Genomic DNA, 10,934 nt, shown 5'->3' with positions numbered 1-10,934 from the left:
TATTTCTCCCTTAAATACTTCAACCTATATTCCAGTTACCTATCACTATGTACATTCATCCCTAAAACAGCCACTTAAAATAGCCACAATAATTTATTTTGCTCATGTGGGGCCTGACTGGACCCAACTGGGCTATCCCCACTCAAGGTTTCTCATACTGTTGCATTCAGATAGTGGCTAGGGTTAGAATCATCTCAAAGGCTCCTTCACATATGTGTTTGGGGCTTAGTCTGGGAAGACTCAAACAGCTGGAACAGCTGGGGGTCCTTGGGTAACTCTCTCTCTCTCAATAGTTTGTTCACTTTTGTTTCTGTGTAGTACTATGTTGTTTGAATATACCTCAATTTATCCATTCTACTACTGTGAGCTTTGGGTAGTTTCTAGCTTGGGGCAATTGGTTTATAAAGCAATAGTGCTTTTATAAACTTTCTTGAATATATCTATATCTATTAGTACACATACGTATATATTTCTTAGGCATATACCTAGGACTAGAATTACTAAGGCGTATGTTCCACTATAGTAAATATTGTCAAACTGTAGTCCTAAGTAATTATACCAGTTAATACCCTCCCCAGAAATCTATAAGAGTTCTAGTTGTTTCTTACCCTCCCCAATAGTTGGTATTTTCATTTTTTAAAAAAATTAACCATTTAGCTAATAGTGTATCATGTGGCTAATAGTGTAACAGTGTATCATGTGGTTTTAATTTTCTTTTCCCTGATGAATAATGAGGTTGAGTACTTTTTTGTATGTTTCTTAATGCATGTACATATTCTCTGTTGTGAAGTCTCTATTCTAGTTCATGTCCATTTCTCTATCTGTGTGTATGCTTTTGCTTATTGACTTAAAGGAATGCTTTAACTACTCAAGTTAAAAGTTCTTCATTGTTTATATATTCAAATATATTTGATCCCTCTAAGGATTAATCTTTTCCTAGAAGACTCCTCAGTCCCCTGGGTAAATTGATTTATTGTGGTCCATAAATAGTTAAAGATAAAGCTGGATTCTTGACACATATACAAATAAGCACTAGGTTAGTCCATCATGGAAAATATTACATGAATATTTGAAACCAATATATGACTTATAAACATTCAGCAGAAGATGTCACTTCCCATTTCTGGGATCCAAAAGGGTTCATGGAGAAGTTGACTTTGAGCTGTGCCTTAAAACACAGAGTTAGACAAAGCAGAAGCAATTTAGAGGAAAGAAAAACCATAAGTCCAAGTCCCAGAAGGTACAAAAAAGGCATGCCTGGAGAAGAAGAGAATAGGTGGCTTTCAGTGACTAGCTGTGGAATCTGAGCTCTGATCCCAAGAATATGGGAAGTTATCAGGGAAAGGATGCACTCAAAGCAGTGCTGAGGGAAATTGCGTTCAGTGCATACCATGGAGTCTGACAGAGTGTAGCTATTTCATAAACATTCATGTTCCAAAGTGCTTGAGTAGAGAGAACCAAGCCAGAAAAACAATTGAGACCATTGAAACGGCCAATGGGTTTTGAGATGCCAAAGGCCAGAACATATGATGGCAATGGGAACACAGAGGCCAACACCTAGGAAAGACCCTGGGGAGGATTACCTGGGAAGGGCCTCTTAGAGGTCTGTACCTTCTTCTCTTTATATTCTTGACACCCTGGTTTCCTATAGACAACTCCAAAAATCTTTTTTTAATTGGTTTTAGAGATGGATAGGAAGGGAGAGGAAGGAAAACATCCACTTGTTGTTCTACTTATTTATGCATTCATTGGTTAATTTTTCTATATGCCCTGACCAGAAACCAAACCCGCAACCTTGGCACATAGAAATGATGCTCTAAGTGAGCTACTTGGCCAGCCCCCCACAAATCTTGATATCTGAAGAAGTGTGAACAGTGCTTGCAACAGTTTCACTTCTACTTATTATTGAATTTTTACACTGATGTGTCCGCGGCTCAGAAATTTCCCTGGAGATCATGAGATTTTATTTTGCTTTTAGTTCACTTCTCTGACGTGATCCTTCCCAAGAGTCTTCTTTTGCACAGCACATGATTTCCAGTTGTCAGCCGCCAACTGATGGATGCTCAATAGCCTGGAATTGCCCTGTACTTTTTTTTAATTGCTTTTTTAGAGGTGGGGCTGTGGGGGAGAGAAAGAGAGAGACATAGATTTGTTATTCCACTTATTTCTGCATTCATTGGTTGACTCTTGTATGTGTCCTGGTCAGATCAAACTGCAACCTTGGTATAGCAGGATGACGCTCCAACCAACTGAGCTACCTGGCCAGGGCCTGCCCCCTACTTCTTGGCCCTCCTCCCTGAATCCCACTCCTCCCTCAAGGCCAGTGCAAATGCTTCCTCCCTTCCCACGCTCTCCCTGCCATTCACTCTATGCCTGTCTGAATTAACCTGTCCCCTTCAGAGCCCTCTGGGACCACCTCCCCTAGCTGTCATCACCCTCTGTAGACATCCTCTCTAGGCACTTGAGGGCTGGACGGATTCTTACTTATTGATGTGGTTTCAGCACCTACACAGTGCCACATGTCTGCCATTTAGTTGATGACTGTTAGATCTTCGTTGAACTCAGCTGCTCAATGTGGGTGAGATTAACACTTGGAAGTTGAAGAGACATCTAGTTTCACTTTCCAGTTTTCTTAGCTACTGCCCCCCTATGCTAACCAGAATACCTCCTCTTTGACTCTTGTGTTATTGAGGAAGGAGGTTCTTCCTGTCTGGTTTCCCAAGCCCTGCTGAAGAGCTCAGAGCTGATGCTCCCCTACCCCAACTCTTGCCCACGGGCAGCCCTGCCTTCTCACCCTGCTCCTCTCTGAAGTATCTGAGAGGAAAACACTGGTGACTCCACCTTTCTCCAATTTCCTCTTTTTACTCTGATTTTTTTCCTTGTAATTTGGTTCCTTGTTATTCACTACATATCTTCTACTTCTCTTCTCCTTTCCTCTCCAATAGTTCCTAAATTATTTTAAAATCTGTATTATCTTCATCACAAATACAAACATATTTTAAAACCCTTACATTTACACTGTTATATCTAACCAGTAACCCCACCTCAATGCAACTATAGGGAAGGGTTTTTGGGGTTTTTTTGAGGGTTTTTTTTTTTTCATGTACATGGGTGTGTGATTCCAGCTTCTGGCCTGAGATCCAGAGAGCAGTCATGGAAATCCTCCTCTTTTCCCTCAATGGTCAGTTTGTCTTCCCCCTCCCTGCTTCCACTGTGTTGGATGTATACTTCTGTGTTTGCAGTGCCCCCACTGTAATTTTTTTTTTGCTGGTTCTAATATCTTTTCTTTCTTTTCTTTTTAATTGTTCAACTACAGTTTTCTGCTTTTTCCCACCACCCTTCCCCACCATCCCAGCCCTCCCCATCTCCCTCCCCTATTCCCACCCCCCACTTGTTATTGTCCATGTGTCCTCTATCATTGTTCCTGCAAACCCTTCACCCTTTTCCCTTGTAATCCCCTCCCCTCTGCCCTCTGGTCACTGTCAGCCTGTTCTCAGTTTCAGTGTCTTTTGTTATATTTTGCTTGCTTGTTTGTTTTATTGATTAGGTTCCTGTTAAAGGTGAGATCATATAGTATTTGACTTTCACCACCTGGCTTATTTCACTTAGCCTAATGCCCTCCAGTTCCATCCATGCTATCGCAAAATAGAATTCCACTGTGCAAATGTACCATATTTTTTAAAGTTCTTACTCTTATTTATTTTTTTAAAGATTTTATTTATTTATTTTTAGAGAAAGGGAAGGGAGGGAGAAAGGGAGAGAGAGAAGCATCAATGTGTGGTTGCCTCTCACACATCCCCCACTGGGGACCTGGCCCGAAACCCAGGCATGTGTCCTGACTGGGAATCGAAGTGGTGACCCTTTGGTTTGCAGCCCGTGCTCAATCCACTGAGCCACACCAGCCAGGGCATGTACCATAGTTTTTTGATTCATTCATTTATTGATGGGCACTTAGGTTGCCACTGTAATTATTTCTTTAGAGCAGTGATTCTGAGCCCTGGCTGCATCCTAAAGTAAGCTGGGAAATTTAAAAAAATAATAATGCCATAGATAAAACAAGACAGCCATGAGAACTGTTAATTATTGAAGCTGGTTGATGGGTACATGGAGATTCATTATGTCATCTTTCCAATTTTGTATGCGTTTAAACTGTTCCATATTAAAAAGGTTAAAAAATAAATATATAAAATATACACTTTATATCTTTATATAAATATTTACATATGTATTACATATATCTTATTTTATATATAGTAATAAAACAGGGCTCATAGCAAAGCAGTTAAAACTGATTTTCTGGGGCCCTGGCCTTAGAATCTGTAGTTGTAAAAGCTTCCCAGGGATACTGAGGGTTGGTATAGGGACATGGGGACTTGAAGAAGATGAAGTGACTGTAGGAGGTACCTCTGGACTGGGAGCTTTTGATGAAATGTTAGATGACTTCCTTGAGGGTATTCACTTCTATTTGGGATAATGGATCAAACAGTTCTAGAATTACAATAAAAGAGAACTCATTTATTCCACTGTGTATGCTATAGTGTTGTAAGTAAATTATAGACCACCACTATCGACACACCATAACTTTTTTTATTATTTTCCTACTAATGTGTGAGCTTCTAAAGAGATAGTCCTTCCTCCCTGGTCAGGGTGGTTGAAGCATTGTCTCACACCAAAAAGGTTGCAGGTTCAATCCCCAGTAAGGGCACATATGAGAGGCAACCAATCGATTCCTCTCCTCCCCCCCAAAGTAATAAGAACATATCCTTGGGTAAGGATTTTAGAAAAGAGAAACATAGTCCTTCATGTCTTATTCATATTTGCATTCTCAGCACCTAGCACATGGGCAGACATTTTTCCATTACTGTGCAATGTGTGCTAAATCAAGTTTTAAGAAAAGGAGATGGGAGTGACATAAGTAGACATTGGGTTAGGATGTCCTATAGAACACAAAGCTCTGGAGCTACCACTTGGGTTCAAATTTCAGCTCTGCCACTTACTTACCTTTGTGTGATTAATTGCCTAGTTACTTAACTGCTCAGCACCTCAGCTTGTTCATATGTAAAATGGCAATAAGAGAACTTATATGATTTTTTGTAAGAATTCAATGAGTATGGAGAAAACTGTATTTGAACAATGATTAAAAAATAATAATAATAATAAAAAAAGAATTCAATTAGTATACATATATACTAAAGCACTTAAAACCATGCTTGACACATAGTAAGCATTTAATGCATTGCAGTTATTGTTAAGAGGAGTGCTTTCCGATTAATGCTTGATACATAGTAGGCTTACAATGAAGGTTTGCTGAAGAATGAACGAGTGAATGAATGAATGAACATTCTGGTTTTGCGATTGCTTGCCTCCAGGTTTACCCTTTACTCTCCAGACAAGAAATATAGCTGAAGATTGCTTATAAAGTGAACCTCGGATTGCGAGTCACAGGGAGTGAGTGATCTTGAGGTTGAGGCAGATTGTGTTTCAAGTACAAACCTGGAGGGCTGAGTGAATACTCTGGAAGCTTTAAAGTTGAGAGGGCTGGTGACTGCAAGAGAGAAGGGGCATTTTCAGTTGAGTCAGACTGACCTCAGTGCCACAAAGATGGGTGTCCACATACTGGTGTGTCTTTCCCAGAATATTCACCTAGATCTTTTTCTACATCTCCACCCTTCCATTCTGTCCAAAATAATAATCTGTCTCCTGGCTTAGGCCTGGGTAGATGTTAGAGACCCAGAACTATAAGGCAGCAGCAGGAATTTACTTCCAGATACCTTGCCTGTCTTCAAAAAGTCATTAAAGCTCACACTCATAAGTAAGGAAGAATCACTTAGAATTCTTAAAATCCAATAGAAGTGCAGTCCAGGTTTAGAAGTGCAATATAAATGAGAGAGTGGTCATGCTTTTCTCTAGTGGTCGTGGGACTTTGGGCAATATCTGCCTTCTTTCTGAGCCTTTATTTCCTCTCCTGACACTCTGTGGCTTTGATGCGGACTCTGGCCAGCGGGGTCCATGTGTTGTGGTTGCGACCATCAAATGCACAGGGACTACAGAAGTCCTGTGGAGAAAAAGGGACAGCATGGCCTCTCTTACAGTGAGAGAGAGGGCCCCAACCCCTGCCTGGATAGGCTTTTATTACTTTTCTGGGCACATTACATCAAGGATGGTCCTCATTTACTATGCTCAGGTTTGCTTTCGGTGGTTACCGTTTACACATAACAAAGGAAAGGAAGTTGCTAATTACTGCAAAGAAAATGGATATTTGAAAATGCAAAGGAAAAAGTGGTTGAACTGTTTACACTCCATCCTTGTGAGGTTTAGCATAGATTTTAGAAAGTTACTTTAAAGATATGCAGTAAACATTTGCTACCTCAATTCAGGGTGAGGGAGTGTTAGCAAAAAGCAAGCCTCATAGCAGCCTAGGTACAATGCAGGCCAGATTCCCCATGGGAAAACTGATTTGTGGTCTCGGGTCCTGTGTGCCAACTTGTTCCTCACCAGTTTTCTGAGTCAGGGGCTGGGCTACATTCACCATGCCACTCAGATAGGTTCCCTATATGGCTTGATGACTAATATACAAACATTGTTTAAAGGACATAATAATAATAGTTATAGTAGATCAATGTAGTGGTGGCTAAGAATTTCTTTCATGAAACAGTAAGAGAGAAATCAAGTAAGTAAGAGAAGGATCTAGCCACAGAAGTTCTTGAATTCTAGGTTAAGAAGTTAAGAAAATCTCTTATACTAAGGACATCAGGAAAATCCAGTGAAAATTTTAGAATGAGAAAATCTTATATTAAAGAGTTTGTAGAAAGAATTATCTGGCACAGATAAACAGTGAACTAATGTGGAAAGAAGCTGGAAAAAAGACACCAGTTCAGAGTTTTCTGCCAAATCCAAGGCCTTGTTATATGTCCAAGGCAATAGACAGTAAAAGAAAGATATCAGACACATTTTGAAGAAATTGAGGCACAGTGTCTAAGTGTAAATCAGGTACCAGGAGGAAGAAAAATTCCCTCCTTCCTTCCTTGTTTCTTTTTTCCTTTGTGTTTTGTCATTTATGCTATTTTAAGTGTCCAAATATTTCCCATTCACCTTCCTCCAACCAGCCCCTCCCCCACTGCCTCAGGCAATCCCCACACCATTGTTCATGTCCATGGATCATGTATTTGTGTTCTTTGGCTACTCTAATCCCTATGCTGTACTTTACATCACCATGACTATTCTGTACCTACATATTTGTAATTCTTTTTTTCTTTGTTTTAAATGTTTTATTGATTATGCTATTACAGTTGTCCGATTTTCTCCTCTTTATTCCTCTCCACCCTGCACACCCCTTCCCATCCACATTCCTCTCTCCTTAGTTCATGTCCATGAGTCATACATATAAGTTCTTTGGCTTCTACATTTCCTATACTATTCTTAACCTCCCCCTGTCTATTTTCTACCTACCCTTTATACTACTTATTCCCTGTACCTTTCCCCCCATTCCCACTCTCCCCTTCCCCACTGATAACTCTCCATGTGATCTCTATTTCTGTGATTTTGTTCCTCTTCTGGTTTTTTTGCTTAGTTTGTTTTTGTTCTTTTTAGGTTCAGTTGTTGATAGTTGTGAGTTTCTTGTCATTTTACTGTTCATAGTTTTGATCTTCTTCTTTTTCTTAGATAAGTCCCTTTAACATTTCATATAATAAGGGCTTGGTGATGATGATCTCCTTTAACTTGACCTCATCTGGAAAGTACTTTATCTGCCCTTCCATTCTAAATGATAGCTTTGCTGGATAGAGTAATCTTGGATGTAGGTCCTTGCCTTTCATGACTTGGAAAACTTCTTTCTAGCCCCTTCTTGCCTGCAAGGTTTCTTTTGAGAAATCAGCTGATAGCCTTCTGGGAACTCCTTTGTAGGTAACTGTCTCCTTATCTCTTGCTTTGTCTAGGATTCTCTCCTTTTCTTTAATCTTAGCTAATGTAATTATGGTATGCCTTGGTGTGTTCCTGTTTGGGTCCATCTTCTTTGGGACTCTCTGGGCTTCCTGGACTTTCTAGAAGTCTATTTCCTTTGCCAGATTGGGGAAGTTCTCCTTCATTATGTTTTCAAATCAGTTTTCCATTTCTTGCTCTTCCTCTTTTCCTTCTGACAGCCATATGATTCAGATGTTTGGAATGTGTAACATTCCCAGAAATTGTCCCAGAGGTTCCTAAGCCTCTCCTCATTTTTTTGAATTCTTGTTTCTTCATTCTGTTCTGGTTGAATTTTTATTTCTTCCTTCTGCTCCAAACCATTGATTTGAGTCCTGGTTTCCTTCCCTTCACTGTTGGTTACCTGTACATTTTCCTTTATTTCACTTTTCATAGCCTTCACTTTTTTCTCTATTTTGTGAGCATACTCAACCAACTTTGTGAGCATCCTGATTACCAGTGTTTTGAACTGCCCATCTGATAGGTTGGCTATCTCTTTGTCACTTGGTTATATTTTTTTCTGGAGCTTTGATCTGTTCTTTTGTTTGGGCGTTTTGTGTGTGTGTGTGTGTTGGTATATCTGTTACATAGTAAGGGGTGGAGACTTAGGTATTCACCCAGGCAGGGCAACCCACATCACTGCATTGTGGCACTGTATGTAGGGACAGGGTCCGAGAGGAAACAATGTCATTTTCTTGGCTCTTGGCTGGCTTTCAGTCACTTCTTCCTCTTCCCACAAGCAAATTGGGCCCTTCTGGTGCTGATTCCAAGGTGAGTGGTTTTCTGTAGATTCTAGGACCTTTTGGGTCTCTCCAATGAACTCTCCTGTGAGGCTGGGAGTTTCTCGTACACTCTCAACCCCCACAGATTTTTTCAGTCAGAGGTTTTGAGGCTTTATTTCCCCATGCTAGAACCCAGGGTTTCGTAGTCTGTCTCACTACCCATTTCTTCCTCCTGGTTTATCCACATGCAAATGTGGGACTGCCTGGTCCACCAGCTGCCAACTTGCCTGGTATGCCAGCCACTGCCTTACCATGAGTCCTCTCCACCCTGGGTGAATCCTCACATTGTGATGACAGGCAGGGCTCTGAAGAACTCGGCAGCAGAACTGTCCCTTTTGCTAGGTCAAAAAGTACACCTGTTCAGGGTGCTCATGAGAGAAACCTGCAGGTGATTTCAACCCAAGAATTACAAAGCATCTAAGAGACACACTGGGAGTGATCCACAAAAAAATAAAGAAAATTAAAGAATAAGTTGTTGAGCTAACAAAGCAAGTGGAACAATTTGGAAAAGACGCAGCAAGTACTTTTTAAATCCCCGAAGAGGTGAAGAGGGAAATAATAACAATGAAAACAAGAATGGGAGCTATGAAAAAGAACCAGGTGGAATCACTGGGAGGAATATTAATTAGCTTTAAACTTGATTAGAAAGCTGTTAGTGGGAATTTCTGAATTAAAGGAGAAATATATTGTTTCACAAATGGTAGAGGGGAAAGAGGAAATAACAGAGAGCTGATAAGGGGGTTAAAGCAAAGAAAAAACACAGTGAAGAGAAAACACATAGTAAGATATCAGAAAAATGTTCAATCATTTTAGTAATCAAAATACACAGAAGTGACTTAAACTTGCCTCTTAAAAATTTTCTTGGGTTGAACTAATAAAAACCCAGCAAAAGTAGCTTGCTATTTATAAAATAGCACTGAAACTGAAAATGAAGAGACGGAAAAATATACTGATAGCTAACCCAAAGAAAGCTGATGTAACAATGTTAATATTAGACCAAATTTAATCAGAAAATATTAAAAGAGCAAAGGAAGGACATGTAATGCTATAAAAGAATATATCTGTCATGAACTTGTATGTACCCTAGACTCAAAATGTAAAGCAAAAATTGATTGAATCACGAGGAGAAATAGACAAATCCCTACTAATGTGGATTTTAATGGTCTTCTTTCAGACTAAGCTATCAAAAAGTTAGTAAGGATTAGCCGATTTGAACAAGATGATTAATGTGCTTCATTCATACAAGAGAGTTTGTGTGAGGTAGGCCATGGCCAGGCCTGCTGCTGGTCTCACTGTGTGTTAAGAAACAGAATGTGGAAATACTTGGCTGCAGCACTGCAACAACATAACATGGTTCTGGGCTCCTTTCACTTGGCAGATTCCTCACTTCACGTGTTTATAGTCGTTTGATTCATGAGAAAGACCCCACTATAATTCAGCAGGGAAAAGGACGTCTTTTTCAAATAAATGGCAATAAATCAATTAGATATCCATGTGCAAAAAAAGCTTTAATTCTGATTCCTACTTCAATGTCATTCCAGTAAAAAACCCAACAGATGTGTGTGTGTGTGTGTGTGTGTGTGTGTGTGTGTGTGTAAACTGAAAAACTGACTCTAAAATTAATATGGAAATGTCAAAGGGCCAAAAGCACTCAAGACAAATGTGAAGAAATAGAACAAATACACACTAACAGATATAAAGACTTAACTATAAAGTTGCAGTAACTAAAGTGTATGGTATATTCTCAAAGACAAACAAATATGTCATTGTTCTAGAATAGAGTTCAGAAATTAAATCACAGATAAATATTATCACATTAAAACAAAGATGACACTGCAGTGCAATTGGGGAAAAATGATCTTTTCAGTACATGGTGCTGAGTCAGTTAGATAATCATCTTGAAAAAAGTGACTCTTGATTCCTGTTTCACCTCACAAACCAAAATCAATCACAGATGTTAAGTGTGAAAGGTGAAACAATAAAACTTTTAGACAGAAACATAAAAGAATATTTTCATGACCTTGGGTGGGCAGATATTTTATTTATTTTTCATTTTTTAAAATATATTTTATTGATTACACTATTACAGTTGTCACATTTTTTCTCCCCTTTACTCCCCTCAGCCCTGTACCCTACATCCCACCATCATTCCCCGAACTTAGTTCATGTCTATGGGTCACACATATAAGTTCTCTG

This window comes from Phyllostomus hastatus, unplaced genomic scaffold (assembly GCF_019186645.2).
Source record: "Phyllostomus hastatus isolate PE091 unplaced genomic scaffold, TTU_PhHast_1.1 phas_contig_86, whole genome shotgun sequence".
Classification (NCBI taxonomy): Eukaryota; Metazoa; Chordata; class Mammalia; order Chiroptera; family Phyllostomidae; genus Phyllostomus; species Phyllostomus hastatus.
The sequence above is the reverse complement of the archived record's forward strand: the minus strand, read 5'-3'. Positions refer to the sequence as shown.